The sequence below is a fragment of the Manduca sexta genome, chromosome 20 (genome assembly GCF_014839805.1).
Source record: "Manduca sexta isolate Smith_Timp_Sample1 chromosome 20, JHU_Msex_v1.0, whole genome shotgun sequence".
Taxonomy (NCBI): domain Eukaryota; kingdom Metazoa; phylum Arthropoda; class Insecta; order Lepidoptera; family Sphingidae; genus Manduca; species Manduca sexta.
Window position 1 is genome coordinate 8,227,459 of NC_051134.1, and position 23,476 is coordinate 8,250,934.

The following is a 23,476-nucleotide window of genomic DNA, read 5'->3' on the forward strand; positions in this document are numbered from 1 at the left end:
CTAGTTATATTGTTATTAAACGACTTGATGGCCAGTATAGTTATCGAGAATTATGGAATTTAAAATTGTTCAAGATAATGTAATAGTAGCGGCGATGGCCTAGTTGGGAGTGGAACACACCTCTGACTTTTCTATAAAAATATGTGTGTATTTTTTGTGAATTATCGCTTGCTTGAACAGTGAAGGAAAACGCGAGGAAACCTGCATACTTGAATGTAACACTACTTTGTGATTTAACCTCTTAATGTGACTTAGGTTTTCTTATAAGCAATCATAGTGCTTACCACGAATAACTCCTCAGAAATTGTACATACTATCTCACTCATCAGTTGTAAAATAAACACGTATCTAACTAACGATCACTGAAACAAAACTTAGCAATCCGGTGTACACAGCGCCAACTGGCGGGGGAAGTTTGGGACGTCTCGCGGTTTGTGCCGAGGACGTTCTGCGAGTGGCACTTACGCTTTACGTTTATGTTCGCCTGGTACTTCGCATGTATTAACGAACATGCAGGTGGGTGAACTGGTGATCATCATCATCATCATTACAGATGTCAATTTGTAGGATGGAAAAATGGTTTTGAAAGAAGGATTTCTCAAAACCATTTTTCCATCCTACAAATTTTGGATTTCCCATTACCTTGACCGCTCAAAACGTAAAAGCAGATCTGCTTTTGTCCTTCTTGTTCACATCAATTACAAATTCCAGCTCACTTATGCCGAATATATCACACATACTCACCCGACCTGAATCCAGACCCTCAAAGTTCACAGCCCGAATATAACTAGACCAACAAGACGATAAACTTTCAAGAATCGAATAACTTAATTCAACAAAAGCAAACACTTCACAATGGAGGCCCAGTCTCAATGTTGGGAACAAACGGCCGCCATGTTTTTGGACGATTTACATGTTGTAATTTTAATTAGGATTCCGTGACCGCAGTCTTGAGACGCCAGCTGAAGGCCCAAGGGTCCGCACAATGGCCCAAATAGTTTCACCTAATGTTAATATAATTTGGACAATCCCGGGAGCGTGTTGTTGAATTGTTTTGATAAATTAGTCATGTCACCTAGCCATTGTTCGACTGTTTACCTGCTTGGTAACACTGTTACGTATGGAAACTACGCTCGTTTATTTGTAACGGAAACTTTAGTTATTGTAGTTGCTATGCTCTGAAGACCAGTAAGCATAAATCTTGTGATCGATGGAAGAAAGTGCGCATTCGTTGATCTGTTACCTGCTTTATATTTGGACTGCACTGTTATATTCACCAATAGGTGCAGTAGATCTATTTTACAAAGTCAGGACAAAACGCCTTAGGCTCAACCCGTAGTTTCTTCCATCTAATCATTCAGCACAGACTTATGACAAAAACAGAAATGTGTAAACATTTCGACGTCCGCACAATGTTTTCGCTGATACGATTAAGCCGATTTGGAACAAACTTCCTCGCAACTATGATAAATCCGCAAGTTTCGTGTAGTTTTCAAGTATTTCATTTTTGCAGTTTCGCTCACTTTCCTCGCAGTAAGTACGCTCACCCGCTCACTTAGCATAAGTGGCGTTCACCTGATCGCTCCGAATGGGAATCTGTGGATACGACAGTTCATGTTTTTAGTTCGGTTTTACTTTTTATTTTGTTTGGTTTATAAATTCATTTAATGTTTCGTGATTAGACGTTATCATAAAATAGGGATTTATGTGTTTCAATTAAATTTAAGAAGAATTATTGAAAAGGGAAAAGTGAGCATTTATAATGTCTAAGAAATTTACTGACAGAACGCAACTTAACGATTATTATTTTGTAACTATACAGTTTAATTGCAGTATAAATCCGATTTAACCAGCAAATATTTGCTTTGAATTGGTCAATACAGCTTTCCCTACAATTTAATATGTAATCCATAAGTGTAATTTCACGTCAGTTTGGTTTGACAATGGCACTTCCAAAACTGATAACTTTGTTCTATACTGAGCTTACAAAATCCTTTATCCTGATCACATCCACCACTTCGTGGGTGTGTGACAGAACAACAGTCGTTACATAAATAATAAGAGGGCGCGAGGACAACAAAACACGGTGTTTACCTCGTCCACAACAGACCATAAAATCTCCACGATATACATGATATTACTTCTAATATACTGCGGTTTGTCCGTGTGTATTAGATGACGAATTATCAATATAAAGATGCAGGTAAAAATGGCAGTGAAAATGTATGATATTTGTTATGACAAGTAGTGTTGTTGGAGAAATTCTTAATGATTTTTATTCTGGACTGGACAGTAAGCAGCGAATAGTAATAAAAAAATCGGTCTTCGTTCTGATGAGTCACCCCGGAGTACATACAAAATGCGGCATAATTCTTCCGTCGGTCAAGTAACACGATTCCCGTTAGTTAACTTTACTTTCTCATGGAAATCGGACTTAACAAAACTTACTAAGTCCAATGGTTTTTTTTCGTCTCGATTTCTAATACTCGATTTAGTACACAAACACGCATATAAAATGAAATAACTGAGATGGCGGCGTGTAATCTCCATAATTCGTATAAGATGCGAGCTGAGCGTCCGCGAATACCAGCGCGGCGGAACTATGCAGAATATTTTTAATCAATACAAATTAGGTTGAGGCACGGCCGCCCCGGGCGCCGGACGGATGTACGAGAGCTCGCCAGTGGTGTGCCGCGCTCTCACGTGGACAACGATTCAATATTTTTGATAATTATTAATACTTAGCGACCCGCCCCGGCTTCGCACGGGTGCAATATTTCTCCACTATTTAATGTAGTTATTATACATATAAACCTTCCTCTTGAATCACTCTATCTATTAAAAAAAACCGCATTAAAATCCGTTGTGTAGTTTTAAAGATTTAAGTATACATAGATAGGGACAGAGAAAGCGACTTTGTTTTATACAATGTAGTGATAGTACCTGCCCTGTATATTATACTACCTTACTACTATTGAGAAGGTTTAGGCCTTAGTCCACTATGCTGGCCTAGTGAGGGTTGGCAGATTTCAAACACATTCGAAATTAATGTTAGGTATAAAGGTTCCTTCACAATATTTTCCTATGTATTTATTGGATTTTCATTGTAAATACTTTAATCGAATTATATAGGAAATACATATTATGTTAATATTTATTGAATCTTCTTGTATCGCAATAGCTAACCGATGCTAACTGAGTATAAAAATAATCTTTGATAGTAAGAGACAAACACATTGACTTTTAATGCAGTAAAATTATGATTTATTTTTCGTTACTTTAGTTTCTAATGATTTACTATAATGAAATCTTATATCATGTCACAATAGCCGCAAATACAATGATGTGATGTCCAAATAATATTACGCTTTTGCTATTATGTAGTAGTTTTTTTCATGTAACTAGATTTAATGTTAAACAAACTTACTTCTAAAACCACATATGACTAACGAAGAACAAGTAGAATGAAATAATAAATTTAGTTGATGTTTGTCCAATACATTCTCCATATCGGCCCAGTGCGCAAGACGATGTGCATACGATATTGAAGCATCTCAAGATAAACTTACTTAACAAGCCGGGGATATTGATTTATTGAGTGCGCTCTCATCCCCCAGGTACGTTCGCTGCTTACTCAGCTATAAATACCGCCGATCTCTTGTTTGTTGATACGATGGATTTGTTTGGTAATTAGCATAGTTGTAATAGGCAGAACAAAAAAGCCTTATAAGAATTTTATGTGAAATTTTAAGTATCGTTGTCTATACTTATAATAAATCTGTAGAGAGGTCAATTCTGTACATGAAATATATTTCAAAAATAACTATCAGAGGGTGATTAGGGATCGATACTGATGCCAAAAATGCAATTAGTAAAATTTTTGTCTGTCTGTCTGTCTGTCTGTATAACCGTTATAGAAACAAAAACTACTTGACGGATTTTAACGAAACTTGGTACAATTATTTTTCATACTCCTGTGCTGATTATAGTATACTTTTCATCACGCTACAATTAATAGGAGCAGAGCAGTGAAGGGAAATGTTGGGAAAACGGGAGAAATTACTCCATTTTTTAAGCTTCCGTCGCGTGTGCAACCTTAATGGTTAAAGCTATATAGAAATCATGTATGACGGAAATGTTCTCCTTAAAATTATGTAAAAATATCCCACGACAGCATATGTCTATCTTTTATGGTTGACTCACAATGACACGTGTAACTCCCGATAGCTTAGCAGTTCGAAGCTTTCTCATTATATTTGTTTACTAATCTTAGGAACTATCGGTCCAAACTGAAAAATTCTTTTTGCGTTGGATAGCCCTTTATTTGTGGATTGCTATAGGCTATATATCATCACGCTATACCCAATAGAAGCGGAGCAGCAATGGCTAATCTCTGGAACTACCGGTCCGAACTGAAAAATTATTTTTGCGTTGGATAGCCCTTTGTTCGTGGAGTGCTCTAAGTTATATATCATCACGCTATGACCAATAGGAGCGGAGCAGTAATGGCTAATCTTAGGAACTACCAGTTTGAACTGAAAAATTCGTTTTGTGTTGGATAGTCCTTTATTTGTGGGGTGCTATAGGCTGTATATCATCACGCTATGACCAATAGGAGCGGAGCAGTAATGAAACATGTTACAAATACGGGGACAATTTAATCGTTTTGAGAGCTTCGGTTGCGTGCGCTGCGTAAACGGTTAAAGTTATGCAACAATGATGTATGTCGGGATTATTCCTCTTAAAAAGTTCTAAAAAATATATAATATTATAAAACTAAGTCCCCCGCTGCATCCGTTTGCCTGAACGTCTTAAACTCAAAAACTACCCAACGTATTAAGATAAAATTTGGTATGGAGACAGTTTGAAACCCTGGGAAGAACATAGGCTCCCGGGAAACTACTACTTTTATAATGGAAAACTTTAGCCTGAAAAACTTTATAACGCGGGCGGAGCCGCGAGCAAAAGCTAGTTATACATAAAGTTACAGATTTGATTTTTGTACAGAATGGAAGTTTCGGTATATAATTTTTGTATTCACAACATATTGAAACGATATAAGTCACATTTTATTATTTTTGTATTATTAACGTCACAATGTTTCCATAAAATAAACATCTAACAAAACTGTTCAATATAAAGATTTCGTATTACCTATTTCTTTTTCCAGTCTCGATTTTTTCATCGTATAGGTGGTGGGGAATAAAGCGGCTGTCGAGTGCTAAGTTACAAATCTTGGTAGTTGGAGTGTGTGGCCAGCAGTTAAATGGCAATGTTGTGTAACGCGCAGAGAAAAAATACTTTACGTCACCGACGCGACGAACGCACGGCTTAGTTTGGCAATTGTTACTGCATTTTGTACGGGTTTTTTAATAGGGTAGTGCATTTTATTGCTCAAATAAGCTTATATAGTCTATAAGCTATAAAAAATCTATTTAGACTATATCAGCTATAGCTATATTTAATATATGTTTGCAATGGTATTATACCGGTAAAAGAGTATGTCTGTACCTGATCTTAAATGATCTACCAGCCATAAAGGCCAATTCTAGAAGAGTCCTTGTTGATTTATCGGAATTAAAGAAAGGGAGAGGATATTTCAGCTTCCAAATATTGATTGTAATAGCAAACCGTTACCTCTATTCTCTAGCACCCACTTTAAATAAATGATCTCCATCGCTTTTCTCGATGTATCTAAAAAACTTACCAATGAGAACACATGTTCATAAATGAGTTACTTTGGTTCATTCTCGAAATTGGATTGATGATTTAGAATCATTTATTGAAAACGAAATACCTACTGAAATCAATGCAATACACTTCAACATAAAAGCTGTTTTACAACCGGTCGTGAGTGTCGGTAGTCAGTAGTGGTACGTACAAATGGTGTCAGCTCGGTATCTGCGGAAGGACGTCCGCGAGATAACACGCACTAAACAGGTTATTGTACGTGCAACGTTAGATAAAGCAGGGCTGCCGCTGTATTTCCCTCAGGAATTCATTAAATGTGGTGCAAGTTCGATATAAATTAATGTTGGCATACACGCACGCAGTCTGTTTTTTCGGGAATTTGATGATTCCTGTGTGAAAAGGAGTGAATACCTATCACAGATAATAGAAGCCATTTTTTATACAAGAAAAAAATATCAAGCAACTGGCTTGATAATAGCATAAAACAGTTCTAAACTATGTATGTATGTATGTATGTATAAAACAGTTCAGAATCATCAACACTACCCATAACGTCGTTTTAGTAAATAGAAGATTTCGATGTACTTTTTGTTTTTGTTTCTCAACCAGGTTGAATTAAATTATTATCAAATATGCTCAGTAAATAAAATAGCCTCAATAGCCTTTGAACTTGCACAATACCTGCACGCTACTACAGACAGAATAAATTAAATCATCGTTGATGGTTATTTGCAAGTATAAGATAAAAAAAATGTTTAAACTTAGATTTAGGTGGTTGTGAATCTAGCGTGGGAGTTGAAGCACGTAAATTATGTGAAAATGTAATTTCGTGTGATTCTGTATTGGTGAAATTAAAGCTACTTACATTCCAAATAAGGTGGGTTTTATAAATTCTTAAATCATAAATAACGCTCTTAGCCGCTTCCAAGTTTATTAGAGGCGGGTTTAAATGGAAGTTCCGGTTGAGTGACATGTTAGGTTCGGGACAGCGTTGTCTGCCGCGGGCACTTTCAGAATATTGATTCCAGGAATGTACCAGTTTTGCTTGTTGCTGGTCTTGGAATAGTTTTTCGTAAATATCTTACGTAAGAATAGTTTCATTTTGGTTATTTTTTTATTAGTTATATTTCATTTTTCTTAAGGGTTTCTATTACTTTTATGTTCATAAAATATTCGTATAGTAGGATTTTGGATCAGAATATTCACTTAGGTGTAATTATAATTTAATATTTTAAGTAGCTCTATTATGATAAATTTGATTTGACTTTAGAGTTTCCTTAATAATTTAGCCTATGTTCGAATAATTCATACGGACACGGTTGATATAATAAAAGTAACAATATTCTTAATTGTCAACAAGAATCGTAAAATCAAATATACTCTCGAAAAATTGTAAACTATTCTGATAAATTTTTAAACGAAGTAGTCGTCGTATCATTAAATATTCCTTCACAGTTCACTTGCGATTACATCTATATAAATAAAAGATCAGTTGCCACATGTATGTAAGGGCATCACCTGAGAACAACTCGACCGGCTTGACTGATTCCTGTTTTGTTGTGTTCCTGACTATGAATACAATATTTGTATCAAAAGGATAATTTTGAAAATTCAATGGAAAAGTTAGCAATTTGGATAATATTCTTGTATGATCTATTTTTCATACAAATGAATCTCTGAAATCATCTAATCAAATTTAATGGCATTTTTTTGAGAGTTTAGTTTAGTTCTAGTTTGAATCATACGACAATTTGGGCCCCGGTAGGCGGCGCTTTATAAAAAAATTGTCGGTGATAGGACAACGTCTGCCGGGCCCACTACTACTAGATTATGATAACGTCGGTCATGTTATACTGATACGAAGGTAAAGAACAATAGATACTTAATAAAATAAAGAGCAAAAACTTGTGAATGCAGCATTAAACCACAATCATGAGAGTCTATTGTTTCTGTCCATAGGGATCAACATTTCCATCGAATTTGGAGCTAATAAATTCGTTAACTGGGGTCCGAACTGCAAGTCACTCGCTAAGGGTCGCTGTTTGTGCACGGGTTCCTTAACTTTGCCATTACATTGTGTGTTATAGAAAGTTTTTCAAGTGATATAAAGGCCTAGGATTATTAATCGACCTCCACTTCGCGAGGGTGTGGAGGTGGCCGCGAGTTTTGAGTAGTCACCGGATGGATCACAAACTAATATACCTAGTCTTGCCATAAATATTGTAATAAAGAAAAAAGAAAATTGTTAACTGCAAATAACATTTATTACTTTTACAGTGTGTCAGTTTAATACATAAATATAAAACAATTAAAAATATAAAAAGCTTATTCGAAGTGGTCTCCATTGGCTGCAATACAGTCCTTTAAACGATGAGGCCAGTTATCAATAGAAGCACGCACTCTTTCCATGGGAAAATTCTTCACTGCCAATCGTATAGATTGTTTTAGGGACTCCAAATTATCATGGCGTTTAGAGCAAGCTGTACTCTCTAAAACTGACCACAAATCATAATCCAGCGGATTAAGATCGGGACTAGACGACGGCCAGTCTTCAGCTCTGATGAAGTCCGAAACGTTCGATTCCAACCAAGACTGCGTGGACCGAGCTTTATGACCCGGCGCCGAGTCTTGCTGGAAGGACCATACTTGGTTATTGAACATGGTGATGTTAAGGGGCTTAACTACCTTCTCAAGAATGGTATCTTGATACACTTGTGCCGATGTTTTGATACCTTTTTCACAAAAAATATGGCTCAGTCACTCCTTCATAGCTAACACCCCACCAAACCATCACTGAAGTCGGATAATGTCCACGTTGCACTCTGTCGACTAATTGGGAAGCTTCCTTAGAGCTTTGAGCATAAATACGGTCATTTTGTTTGTTAAAATGTTGCTCAATTGTAAAAATTTTCTCATCCGTAAACAAAATTTTTCTGTGACCTCCCTTTGCGTACCGCTTCAGTAGTTGTTTCGATTTTACCACCCTATTCTTCTTTAAATTATCAGTTAAGAAATGGCCAGTGCGTCTCTTATAGGCTGCAAGTCCTAAGTCATCTTTTAAAATACGCGACATGGTTCTAGGTGCTATCTTCATTTCCCGAGATAAAATCTTTTGCTTTCGGACAGGATTTCTTCGAATTCTTTCCCTTACTGCTTTGACCACCTTTTTCGTACGAACACTACGTGGACGGCCAGATCTTTTTCTGTCACAAACAGAGGAGGTCTCATTGTACCTATTAATAGCCCGGTACACAAACATTTTACTAATACCAAGTGTATGGAGAGTTTTAAAAATTGCATTTGGCTCCATACCTACTTTGTGTAATGCTATCACAGCGATTCGGTTCTCTTTATCACCCCACACCATTTTAATATCGCAAAATATTTTACAATGTATTGGCGCCAAAATGAGAAAACACAATGAACAATCGTATAAAAATGACAGATTCGAAATTCAAATGTAATATTTTTTTATAATTAAGTGTAACAGTATTTATGGCCAGACTAAGTATACATAAGCATATTATTATAGTTCTGACACAGGGTAGGATACGTCGTGTGTCGTGGCTATCATCGAATACTGTGTTAAGGTTACGGGTTTAATCTCCAGATCAATGAAAGTAAATTTGGGTTTTCTACCTCAGCAAGAATACCTGCTTTAACAGATACTGATATCAGCCCAGAAATTTATACTCGATATTACGATGGGCTCATCCTCTATTTCATCGTGAGATGGAATACACACGGCTAAATGTGGATGCTCCAGTAGTAGTAGTATATCGAAAGCTATAATCTTTACTCGTGATAAATCAAAGTACGTGATCTTTTTTAAATAATAATTCATTTCATAACATCAACTATCGACTCCTTGATTATAAACCTCAGGAGTCCAGTTTAATAGATAAGTTCTCGATGTAATTCACAGGTGGATGTTAATTCACACGACACGACATATACGGTCCTCAATATCACTTAGGGAAGAGAATACCTCACGGCTTGTTAGGCAAGTTCTCAGCGCCCGGGGTAATGGGGTAACTTAGACAATAATCGGGAGATTAGACGAGGGAGCTCGAGGTACACCGTGCAAATATCTTGCCGCGTTTACGAGTAGTTTTGATGTTTGAATTTACGGTTTTAAATAGGTACAATTGGCTTTGTTTGTTCGTGATGTAAGTTGTTAAATTATATCGTCACCCAATGGATTTTAGTAGGAAAGTTTTTAAACTGTAATAATATTATAATGAAATATATATTTTCCAAAAATATCAGTATGTTTTAGTGTATTTTAAAAATAAAGAGAGAGTTTTCTGATATGTACCTAACCAATTTTAGCAGCTTGCATGTTTCAGTTGTATCGAAGTGCAAGTACATCGTAGAACGCTGACTTCAAGTAACAGCTTGTTTGTTGCATTTTGCATGGATAGTGAAATTTTTCCACACAACTTCATTCATTTTCATAAAAGTTCAAATCTGATGTACGAATCCTCTCTGGCATTGTAGATTTTGATGGCAGATATACCACTTACCATCCTAAGACAAATTGCCCATTCGCCGGCTTGGTAAAAAAACTTTCCATTTAAGATTGCCAGTAGCAATCTCCCAAAAAATAATTTGATATTTTGACGAGGCCTAATGGCGTAGAAGTGACCAAAAAACAACAGCTATTTTTTCGTAAATCCCTCTGTTTGTTTCTTGTTTGCGGTATCATTCTTCTTACAAGGGAGGTGAGAAGACGCGCCGCAACAATGGCGTCGGCTATAAAACAAGCAAAAAAAGCAATTAGTAATGTTTTGTTGTCGTGACATCGGCGACGATTTTTCACTTTTAATCTCTTGTCGTCGGTAATTGTTTATTTTCTTGATGACGTCACAGCTACGCGCTTATCTACAGTTTTTACTCTGGAAAGCGCGAAGGGGTTTTATTGTCTTACTATTTATCTTCGAGACATTTTTATGTTGGATTGGTTGACAGGGTTATTATGATCTGTATTTATTATTCATGAACGAAATTGCTTCTTACGTAGGTGTGAAGTGTAATATTTGTATGACACTCATAGCACTTGCAATCAAGCCAACAGTTCCTCGAGTCATTCAGAGCTACAAAAAAGAATGATAATTATCTAAAAACGCCCTTGGACTAGCGTTACAGTTTTAATACGACTATCTGATTTTAAATTACTTTTCATACAAGTTCAGTTGTTTATATCAACGCTAACGTATGCAAAATAGACAATATACATTCAGTTTGTTACGTTAATACATCTTGTGAACACGATGTTATTCATAAAATAACTGTTTACAGCTTCGTACGCGTATCTTAAAGTGATCTCATAAATGCACAAAGGGTTAGGCAGGGGACTGTTGGGATGAAGTATTTGGTCTTTTATATTTTATTTGTTGACGGTCTAATAGGCTATTTCATACAGAATGGGATTTCATAAGTTGGCAAGTATTTTTTAATTTAATTTTAAACTTACGTATATATCAGGAATTAGTAAAATGTCCTGATTTATTAATTAATTTGGGTGTGATATGCGATCGTGCTCTCGGAAAAATTATGAGTTTAGGTTATTGATCTATGTCAAATGTTTCTTTAACTTTCGACGAAAAAAGAAGGGTATCGCAAGAATAAAGTGTGTGTGTCTGTGGCATCGTAGCTTCTAAACAAATGGACCGATTGCAATGCGATTTTTTTGTTTGAAAACTGATGTGATCGAGATGGATCTTAGGTCAATTATAAAGATCTATTCAGACGTTTGAAGATAATCAGCACATTTCTTACTTTCACTTTAAGATTTCTCATTCAGGAGACGGTTAAATACGTTAACAACATTATTATAAACACGTTCCTGCGTGAATGTTTCGTCAATGTCCTGTCAGCATGAACAAATGCTTAAGATCGTTACGAAATCAAGCGCTCCTCACATACTTACATTTACGCTTAAACAAGTTGCGCTTAAATATATAAAGTGCTGAATTAACAAAGAACATCATTGTATTCGCACATAATGCATTTGACCGGATCCGTTGAAACATTTCGTATTAAATTACCGCCATAAATACACGTAAACGATGGGCTACAATGAGACGTACGCTGCGTCGCGAATCGAAACAATAAATCTGCTGCAGCGCGTGCAAACAAATAACTTTCACGGCTGAAAATATCAAATGTTAAATGTAAATTTAACTACCTAATACGGGCGTGAGCGCGGCGCGAGTGCGCTTTAAAGCGCTGTTTATGTAAGATTTGAGTGGTTGTTTTTATTTGTGTGTCGCGTAGGAAATAAAAACGTCTGCTGTGCCCGCCGTAGCGCCGGCATCGTTATGAATTGTCTATGAGCAGTCCAAACTGCATAGATTCTGCCAGGTTTCATGCAGATGCGACACACGCCTTAGGTATAATAAGACAAGTGCATTCATTCATAGCGCACAGTGCTTCATTTCGAAATTAAATACTAATCGCTTAGTTATCTACATTATTGATTCGACAACACAAAGCAGTGTATTCTAATTTATATGCACAGAAAATCAAATCACGCAGTTATCTAACCAATAATGCTGTTGAGAACTTAAATTATTGCAAGGGTAAGTTGGGAACGAAGCTTGAATCTTAGTATGTAAGTCTGAAAATATAAAAAAAAATGTGCATCGCAAAATACGAATCATGATTGGGATCAACCCTCCGGGTATATCTCCGAATAATTTATACGAAATACGCAAAACTAGCATGTTTCGTACCAATACATTCCTTTAGTGCCAGTTGTAATTATTTTAATTTACACTTGCCTTTGCCGTGCTTGTAGGCACAATACAATCGGCTCACGCCTCGTCTGTCCCATTACTCCCTATACTGTGTCTCTTAGGTGGCGGTGCATCGAGGCAGTTTTCTTGATATAATGCACGTCGCGCCCGTTATTGCTCCAACCTACTTATTTATAATTGTTGCCGCATTGACCAGTTTAGTCAGACCTTTAATCCCTCTATACTTGAAGTTGCCATGTAGGGATGTATGTATCGACATGTCGATAACTGGGTGATGAAAAAATTAGTATTTTTTTATAGTACAAATATTTTGTGAGTATTAAATGGTCACTATTTAATCCGCTTTGTGTTTTTTTTAAAGAGGCGTTGTTATAGAATAGAAAAAAAAATACATCTTAAAATTATTTTATTTCACCATACTCCGTCGAGTTTCACTCAGTTTCCTAAATATTAATAATTAGAATGTTTATCAAATTTATAAAGTTTACGCTGATGTCAACATTTGCACATTCTTTTCTTAAATTGCATATTTATCCTCTCAAACCAACCTAACTGGATAACATTTTGAACTGTACTTATGTAAATGTAGATACAGTAAGAACTGTACGTAAATTTTATTATTCAGCTCTTTGTAAATAAAAGTAACCTAACTTATAATTTGATGTGACACCACCGACCCATCTCTACAAGAAAGCTCGCGGTACATACCCGGGTCAAGATATCGCAGCGGCTGGCCAGGGTAAGACTAGCCAGTGAGGCCGCACGGACGATTTAGTCTCGTCCATGCCTCCACCGCTTTATTACGTTAAACAACCTCTCAACATGATGCATTGCCACATTCGGCTTTTATTATGTTTCTTATATGATCTAATTTGATTTTCGTGAGTTGTGGCTATTGTGGAGTAAGGGTTGCTTATTTTATGACGTCATGGTAGTGTGTTGAATTTAGTTTATAACTTTTTTTTATAGAAGTATGGCAAATTGACTCCTCTGTACCTGATGGTGAGTAAAATCCAGTAGAATGGCGAGTGACGAGAGATGATTGCCGGCAGTCGACACAATTATGCCGGCCTGTTGGAACCCACACATACACAGGCTGATCTCGAGTTAACTGAAATAAGCGATATATTTTTGAATGCATCATCATCACTCAGGTCCCATGTACCCTAGATGGGGCCGAAGGCATCCACAACTTGACTCTCCACCCGCACGGTCTTGAGCTGCCTGCTTGATTTGCCTCAAGTCCAATTTCTGAATGCGTTACATGCCAATTTAACCCATTACTAAAATTTCGGAAATTGAGTACACTAAACTAATGAGGTGAAATAATCTTGTATTGCCTGGATAGTACATCCGATTTTATTACATAAAAAATAAATCTATTTAATGTAAAATTACACATGTAAACTGGTTAAAACAATGTAAAATGACCTTTAAATACAGACAGTTAAAAAACAAAGTAATAGACAGTTGTTGGCTCTAAACCACTGCAGTAATGCAATACGTAGCCCGTGTAACGCTCTCCCGTCGAGTGAGATTTTACTGTCCACTTTATGTACAGGCTGTTGTCATTTTATAATATTTTTCTTTTCACTAAAGAGTGGTGTTTTGTTAGTGTGCGCAGAAAATTTTAGTCAACATACATTTTTAAAATACAGTTTATTTTTAATATAAATAATATTTGCTACCTAGTTTTAAAGTAAAGTAAAGTTGTAACGTAACGATTAGGATGAAGTAAAGAAATAAGATAAAAACATTAAATATATTTTTATTGGATTATTATTTACATCACTATCATTGAAGAAACACTAACATATACTTACTATAATAATATAATATTTTATATAATAGTATATGTGATATACTTTATTAATTATGATATAAAATTATTTAGACAGCCTGTTAATGAAACTCTATTAACAAACAATCGTCATCAGTTAAACAAAATGTGTATAGGTATTTTCTATTTTTTAAAACCATTTTTCCATCCCAGCATCTTCATGTATTTTCCACAGCATCATGTATCTGAAACAAAAAAAATAATTCTAAAGTAAACATATTTTTTTATTCTATTATTTTGTTTATAAATATTCATATACCCAATGTATCTATGAGAAAATTCTATAATAAAATATAAGTATTTTACGTAATATAAAAGTGAACACGCTGTATACAAGAGGTCTGATATATAAGTGTAACGCAGTGTAGTAAAGTGTGCACGCGTGGAGCGCAGTGTCGCCAGTGTCGCGAGAGCTCAGCGGGGCACGGACAGTGGGTAGCGGAGACTCCATATAATTGTTGTTGTGTTAAGGGGCGTAGTCTTTTCGTGTCTTTATATTTTTAAAGTATCAATGGAGTATTATTTATTTTGTTTCATATTTCATTCTTCGGATCAATGTATAAAAAATCACATAATTATTTATTATCACGTGTTATATTTTATTGCACATATTTTTATGCGTATTATCTATAACTTCTATACGCATACGTATATGTGTGTTTATCATCAAATCAAGATAAATGTTTGAACAAAATAAACATTTAAATGAAAAATATCTAGCGGCACTCTGCGGAGGAAACCGATTAATTTTATTGTCTCCGGCTAATTCTATCAAAGACTCGTTCGTTTTAATAGCGCACAACAAAATAAGACCCTTAAAAACTAATGTTCGGCCTTAAGACCGCCGCAAATACCTCTTTGTGACTTGGAGCTGTACCGCCGCCGATTCTCCTTCAGACCTGGCTACACGGAATTTTCCACCGTCCCAAACATACGAGTGAAAATAAACCAAAACACAAAACGATAGAGTTCAATATTAATCAAACATCCTGTAGAACTTAAGGCGCAGTGCGACGGCGGGCAGATTAAAAAGTTTCGACTTCGGTCTCGCAATGTCATTGTAAGTGGAAAATGAGTTAAATAAGGCAATACATTTTAATTAGGGAGGAAGGGATCTGCCCTTTATTCGCGGCGCGATAACTCGCCGCTGCCTCTATTAATTGAATTTCATGTTTAATTAACTCGAGCCAGAGACACAGATAATCCTCAGATATCGCTGTTTGTTCCTCCACGTTATTTAACTCGCTGAGATTCGACGATATATTTTTCGGTTCTATAACAAGTATTTTGTTCTCCGTTATTTATTATTCGGATGCAAGGCGGCGCGGTTTACGGTTGGCTGCTGTAAATGTATCTACCATAGTACTTGCTCTTGGATTTTTCTTTATCGCCTGGTATATGGAACGACAATGGACTTTAAGCAAAGTATGGGCACAGGCAAGAAGCTTCAGCAAAAATAATTAAAATAGAGTTAAAATATATAATTTTCGTGAGAGTGCCTGTTAAGTTTAAAAATCAAAAACAGCCTGCTATTTACCGTCTAACAACAGCGACATAAAACATATTTTTACAAAGCATTGTATTTGACAACTATTGTATACACTAGTACATTCCTGCCTACCTCTCGAGTGGGTACACGAAGCGTCACGTCCTCACTCCATATTGGAACTATTAAGGTTTATAGAGCGTTATCAGCAAGCGAAGGGACCACGGGACAGATCTTAAGCGCTTATAGCTGTTAGCACCGGGCCGCGTCGCGGGGCGTCGTTAGTATAAATTATTGTCCTATCAAGATCCTTAATCACGGATTAGTTTATAAATTGAGCTTAATTATTGTTCATTTTATTAATTTCAAAAAATATTTGTAGATTTTTGTTAATAATAAACGCGGGTTGTCGACTGATAGCTAAGCTATATTATTAGTTAGGATTAGCTCGCATGGTGAAGTAAACAAAACATTACTTTGTCTATATAGTTTATGGTCTTTACACAAGTATGAAAAATTTCAGCTACGCGTGCTAAGCAGAACGAAGCTTAATTTTTTGTCTCGGTTCTGTACATTTATGAACAGTTTAATATATTTTTTATAACAATGTAAATTCCATATTATGATATTGGCAATTGCATTATTTAAGACGAAAGCATATAGTGCCTACCTGTCCGGGCATACATAATTAAAAAAAACGTCTATTATATCAGCGAATGTTGGAAAATATTTATTTATTACGCAGTAGGTATTTATAACTTCAAATAATAGAACATTCTACAAGATACTTACGAATATTATAAATTCTATGCAAGATAATATGTGCAGTCATATTATTTAAACATACGATTACTTATTTTTCCTTTTACGATTGTTTTTAAATATATTCAAACTCAACAACTATTTTACAAGTGTGTCCAAATTTTATGGACTTTCAGTCAATACGAGAGCGAGGTAAAAAACATGAATTATGTACAAATAATGTGTTTTTAAAACATAAACTACAGAACATGTACTAAAATCAATGACATTTAACGACGTGCTATCTAACGGAAGTAATTAAGTGAACTGTAAAAATTTAATATGTTCTGTAGGAGCGATAAATCACGGACGAAGACGTGAGCAATTATATGTCGAGAAAGACGAAATGCAGCTTTGATGCAGTGACATTTGTTATAGGAAAGGTTTATATATTTTTGCGGGTTCCATACTTAGACATTTTTTTATTGCTCTGAATGATGGGACGAGGTTGCCGTCCGCCTAATGGTAGCGATACGACCGCCCATAAACAATAAATATCCAACACCTTTAATTACACAATATTGTTCGGTATTCTATTGCGCTCGCCATCCTAAGACATGAGATGTTAAGTTTTATTATGTCCAGTAGTTTCACTGGCTATAATGTCTTTCAAACCGGAACATAACAGTGACTATACACTGCTGTTTGGCGGCAGAATTAGACATTGCCGTGGTACCTATCCAAGCGGACTCTCACATATGGGAGACCTACCACCAGATCCCTACATTTCCTAACCTTGTATTGATAAAATTCTTGTGCCCTGACTACATACGCCAATTGATAAAAAACCACAAGAATGTGTTTGTAAAATCTAATTTTATAACAATTAATTAATTATATTGAGCCCCATATTGAGTCATACTTATATTTTGTATACATATGTATATAGTTATAACAATGACTCCTATGCCACAGTGAAATATAGACATTACGCGCTTTTAGTAGAGTAGAAAATACTCAGAACAATTACGAAAATATTATGCATAAAATAAATGTGATATTAAGGTTGTCTAAAAAAAATCTCTTTTATGGAATTTTACAAACAGTTGTTAACAGTTAAGATTCATAAAAATGGAATTACTTAGGCAATAGAAATTCAACCCATAGTATTGCATTTTTGATAAATAGATGTTTTTCTCAAAATTTTGTATACGTTAAATTATTTTGTTATTTTGGAAGAAGTTTATTTACTACATTGTATAAAATACTTTCTATGTATATAAATATAATATTGTTAAAAATTATTTAACTTTATTTATTGAGGAAGGGTTGTACGATTTTAGCAAAAAGAAAAAATATATAATTAAGTATAACAAAACATAATATAAGCTATGATGATAACACTTTCTTTGGTTTATTTTGTATTTCAGGGAACTCTAAAAAGCAAAGGTCATAAAATTTTAGAAAGACGTTAAAATTTTTAACTTACGAACTTTTGACCTATTAACAACATTTACTCAACAAACAAAAGAACTCTATACGCAACTATTTTTATTGAACTTTATTGTTTAATGTACAAAGTCAATTTTCCTTTGCCATTGCCATCCAGAAGTACAAACTTATGCTTGCCGTTGATCGGAGTAATATTGTTTTTAAAGTTAGTTAAACAGCAATTTATCGTGTGTATACACAAATTTGTTATTTATAGTGCGCCGTAGTTTTATGCAGTAATTAAATTTAACAGGTTTGAGTGTATGAAAGGATCCCTGTTTAGACGACTTTTTGTACAAGCTCATCGATGAAAGAATATTTTGTTTGATATGTATTAGTATAAGGTTTAATTCCCAAGTCATACTTGCCTTTTTGACATTTTGTTGTTAATTCTATGGTTGATAGGGGGTTTTACAGACCTGCCTTTATTTTATCCTAAAAAATTGTAATTCAATGTTATAACAATATAATATTCCACCTCCTATGTATACCTATATAGCTCGTCTACTACATATAAATATAATTAATTGATGGATGATTCGCCAAGATCATTACTGTCACGATGTTATTTAAGGTTTCGCACATGATTTGCTATCAATTTTACAGACAACTGGCCTCATATACTTCTGATAATGAAACTGTTAAAAAGCCTGACCAAGGAATCGAACCACGAACCACAGTTCAGAATTGTTACCACTACACCAATGAGGCGATAATACGAAACTCATATAGGCCATTCGTCACCCGAGGGTCGAATCGGCCCTGTTTATTTACAATGCGAGATGTCCGCGATCGGATCTAGCGTGATTTATTCGCGACATCCAATAGGATCTGAGATACCAACTATAACATGGGATGCATTGCGAGGGTTGAATGTTAATAAATTTGTATTAATTGCTGCTTCTAATAAGGCCATAGCTACATAATGTTTAGATATTGTTTTTAAACAATCAATTTTTTTTCAGATTTTATTAGTTTAAAACGGAATTTGTATGTGGCAAACTGCTATTATATTTACGGTAGTCGTATGATACTTGCTTATCATCATGCGGGGAACTGGTCATTATTTATTTGTTTAATATTGATTTTTAGTCAAAAAACCAAGTAAACTTGTATTATTGTTTAGCTATATGGGGTAAGTACCTTTACAATGCCTTCGGAAAAAAACAAACAGTTACTAATTATATTTCGCCCTACAATTCATTCTTATTACCTAATGTCACGGATCAAGTATTCATTAGCATTATAACCCTTTAACAGATACGTGAGAGAGTCCCGTTACACTCAGAGTCCGCTCCTGTGTCCGAACATGTCCAAGAAACTGGCCTCGAGGGAGCAATGAAGCCCTGAGGCGAGGAGGACACTTTATCAGTCATATGATCCGATGGACCGCGACACGCGGCCGTCTTGGGGTTCAAATTGTGTTATAAATCGGCCACTATCGGACACTGGGCCTAATTAACCGTTAACTGCTAAGTTTTATTGCTCTCTGTCCAGTTTGGGGTTATCGTAGTTGAGTTTAAATTGTTCGCCACATGGAGTGTAGTGTTCAGGAGAGTTATTGCTTTGGGTCTGTGGTGTTGATTGTGTGGAGTCTTTGTATGCCTTAGTGGCGGGAATGACATTTTTTTTTCTTCTTTAATTTCACAAGTTAAATGTAGGTTATAAATCGGGCTGGTATTTCATAACGTTATTTTTATACTAAATTGAGTTTTAAACGTATCACTTCATAAGTCATTCGAAATACATCGACACGTCCATAGTTCACAAATATAGCCTGTTTTGCATACAAACAGCCCGTTTATCACTTATGAAAAATTTCGAATTGCCAAATGTTATCAACACAAAAAAATTACTATTTCATTAAGTAAATATATAATTTATACATTTGCCAGGGTGACATTATTCAAATATTTAGCGATCTCCATTCAAGCGGGAACAAAATAAATTCATGCAAATCGACGTATTTGCAAAATGGAGTCCTCTTTCGCTAACAAAAAACCTTTTAATAATAACAGAATGAAAAAGCGTAAACTCCATCCCTCCGTGCGGTGAGGTATTTTCCTGGTTATTTAATCAAATCATGGACTCTCTTGTACTTTTCTCACTCATTTATTTTTAATTTTGCACAATCGTTACGGGCGGTATAAGGGCCCGGTGTGATTTTGGCACTCATTGAAAATACCAAGGGAGTTGAGGGGTTAAGAATACACAGTTTTTATATGTAGTGGTTTCCCCAAAAAGGGGGGGGGGGTGTTGTAGTGGTTGTATGCGACTGTACCGATGTAGTTTACCTGTATGTGTAAAATATAAGAGTCAGTTGCGCTAGACTAAGGACACTCTATGTACAACCGTCGAGTACAATAAACAAGCTATGTAACTCTGTATTTCATTGAATGGTCACCCCCGCGTACTCCTTACATATATAATTACAAAAGAAAATAAGTAACTTCGCATAATCGTTGATGTCTCATCCTCTCCTAGTAACCTGAGTCGAGGTTTGTAATCTGTTAGTGGGTTGCCCTCCCCATGGTGGCTTATTTTCAAGGGTTGTGAGCATCTAAAGCTATTACCTAAAAGTCCGTTGTGTTTGTATAAGCTGGCCCTCGCCAGGCTTAAAATGTAGTATCATGTTAAAAAAAAATAAGTTGCTTGCGTGATCAATGTCACAACTGCCCATATATTATATTATTGGCAACATAGAGTTGAAAATCTCTGCATGCCACAGGAACAATAAATTGGAAAAATGCACATCAAAACGAATTCGGTTTTAGCATTGTAAAAATTATAATCCTTGCATACCCCTTTTTGAGATCAAAACAACTCTTTCATTGTTAAAGCATATAATAATTAGTGTCAATAGTGTCACTATCCCATAAACCTGTATAGTGTGTACGAGATGTTAGTCCAGAAGTAAGTACTACCCACGTGTTCCATCTCATTCCATTAACGTCTGCAACTTGCCCCATCGCCGTTAATATGACAATATATCAGAACATTAAGCATCATTAGACCCTCCCCCCTCAGACCCCTTCCCTACCCCTCACCTACGCAGTTCGCGATAGTTAATTCAGCCAGTATGTTATGAAAGGTCGGACAGCCAAACTCAATGTTATTGTAAGAGTTGTGGATTTACTTTACTCGAGTTTTAGGCAGTTTCCTTAAATATACCATGGTCTGTGATTGTTGACGGTGATATTGTTTGAAATTAAAAAGTAGGGTTTTAGAAGTTATTTAAATGTTCCTCGAACTTTTATGTTATTGGCATTATTATTATTATTTATTATTTAACAAAAGGCATTGCACAGAATCATTATAAAGAATACTTAAGCACTAAATTACATTAAGACTAGATTGTATTCCTTATACCTATGCCCTAATTGAATTTATAGATTATTATAATAGATGAAGAAATGAGGAATTTACCTAAATTATGATAACATACCATTTCGCAATTGTAGGGTAATTGAAAGAAGTATAGACTATTTTCTTTAAAGTATCTAAATTGCATCAAGCTAGGAGAAAAGTAAGTGACGACTGGTTTATCAATTAATTAAGAAAAGATTGGTGACAGACAAAATACAATACAGACAAAATAGTCCATTACAGAATGAATACAAAAAGAATAGTAATTTTATCCGCCCGGATAGCGACCACCGTACACAAGGTGTTAAAACCCGCCATAGTGGCCCACGTAAGTGTGTCGCGTTTTGGGATCAGGCTGTGTATATCCGACTGGCGTAACTGTGTCGACTCCCGAAGGTAATCATCTCTCGTCAGTCGACATACTATTGGACCCCACTCCACTTACCATCAGGTGCAGTGGTCACTTTGCCGTACCCTTAAAAAAAATTATAAGTGTAACAAAAACACACGTGAGTTGATCGGTCCTCGATCGGATACCGATCGGTTAAATGCATGTTGCGTAACCGCTGACACAGCGTCACGTCAGAATATAGTATGCCGCTAGCATATTATGTAGGTAAATCAAAGTTATGTGTTGATTTGCACCCCAGACCATAGTAATAGTAGTAGTAGTAGTCGTCTTCTATAAATCTAGGCGTCTATTGGGGTTATACAGTATATCTTATAATTTAGCCGTCATAAGTGCAACTGCGATCACCTACGTGACTTATAAATTATTTTAGGGCATTTATTTGAAGGACAAAAGTCTTTTAAGTGACTTTGCCTAACTAAAACTAGTCCTAAAAAAATTTGGATCTTTGATAGTCTCTATGACTGTACAAAATTGGTAAACTATCTTCATGTTAGTAGTTACAAAACCTTTCTTATAATTATAGTAACTCTATCATTAATTTATACCTAGCATCAAAACTCTATCAGTACTTAGTCAATTTATTTTAAAGCTGACCTTGTTACAAGATTTCCGGACCAATAAACCTGTCTGATTACGAAATTATTAGACCGTCATAATTTATACAACTGTTCGCGTTATCTCATGTTTACTTTCACAACGCGTAGGTGCGCGCGCTCTGAGCTCTACATTGGTCACTGCCAGATATAGTTTCCGTGGTGTAGCGGTTATCACATCTGCCTAACACGCAGAAGGCCCCCGGTTCGATCCCGGGCGGAAACATATCTTTTACCGAATTTCGTCAGATTTTTTAAAATTCTCTTGTTATTGAAAGTAGCTTTAGGAGACTTCTCAGCGTTAACAAGTATAAAGGGCTTAAAGGTATGTGCAGACTATTATTCCTGCAATCATGGTCTATTCTTCATAATAAGTAGTTGAGTAATGTATACTGGATGTTGTGTTCTAATATAACACAGGATATTCCAAAGTGTCAAATTAATAATTGTAAATTCTTAAAATAATGTTATTTTTGACTACACCCAAAGAGATTAATCAGAATAGTTAGTTGCTATACCCAATTAGCCTGATAGTAACAAAAGTATGATCAAAATATAATTTCGAGCAACGAATGGCGTTGCGGCCAACTCCAGTTTCCAGAATGATGTCAACTTGCCTTCATACACATTTGAACTAAAATCCTCAAAAGAAGTGTTTCCGCCCGGGATCGAACCGGGGGCCTTCTGCGTGTTAGGCAGATGTGATAACCGCTACACCACGGAAACTATGCTAGTGCTGCCGTATTTATAGCATACATTCACTTACTAGTCGATCATTCTATTATGCCACGTAACAACCTTGAAATATAAAAACAAATGGTTAGTAGGTCAGTTGGCTATTCTGAATGTTTGTGACCATTTGTAATGAAGTGAAAGTAGTTGGAATTAGAATGAAGGAAAAATATCCATGCTTTATTATATCTTATTCATCCTGGTAAGAGTTTCTGACTGATTGTGATGACTGCCTTTTCTTGATCTTTTTATAGCAGCAGTCCATTAGACGAGCACTTGGGTATTTAATTATTTATAACAGTGGTCGATACTTCATGTATGTGTTTTTGAGTTTTTAGTACAATAGAGATTAAGGAAAGGAAG

At 35.6% G+C, this 23,476-nt stretch overlaps 2 non-coding genes across 2 annotated transcripts; one reads left to right on the top strand and one right to left on the bottom strand.

The window, feature by feature from the left end:
* The first annotated feature begins 22,534 nt into the window (after positions 1–22,534).
* On the top strand, positions 22,535–22,607 carry Trnav-aac. The gene has a single exon. It is a non-coding gene; the product is annotated as a tRNA-Val (tRNA).
* Positions 22,608–23,034: 427 nt separating this feature from the next.
* Trnav-aac lies at positions 23,035–23,107 on the bottom strand. Its single transcript has one exon. It is a non-coding gene; the product is annotated as a tRNA-Val (tRNA).
* Between the last annotated feature and the right edge of the window lie 369 nt (positions 23,108–23,476).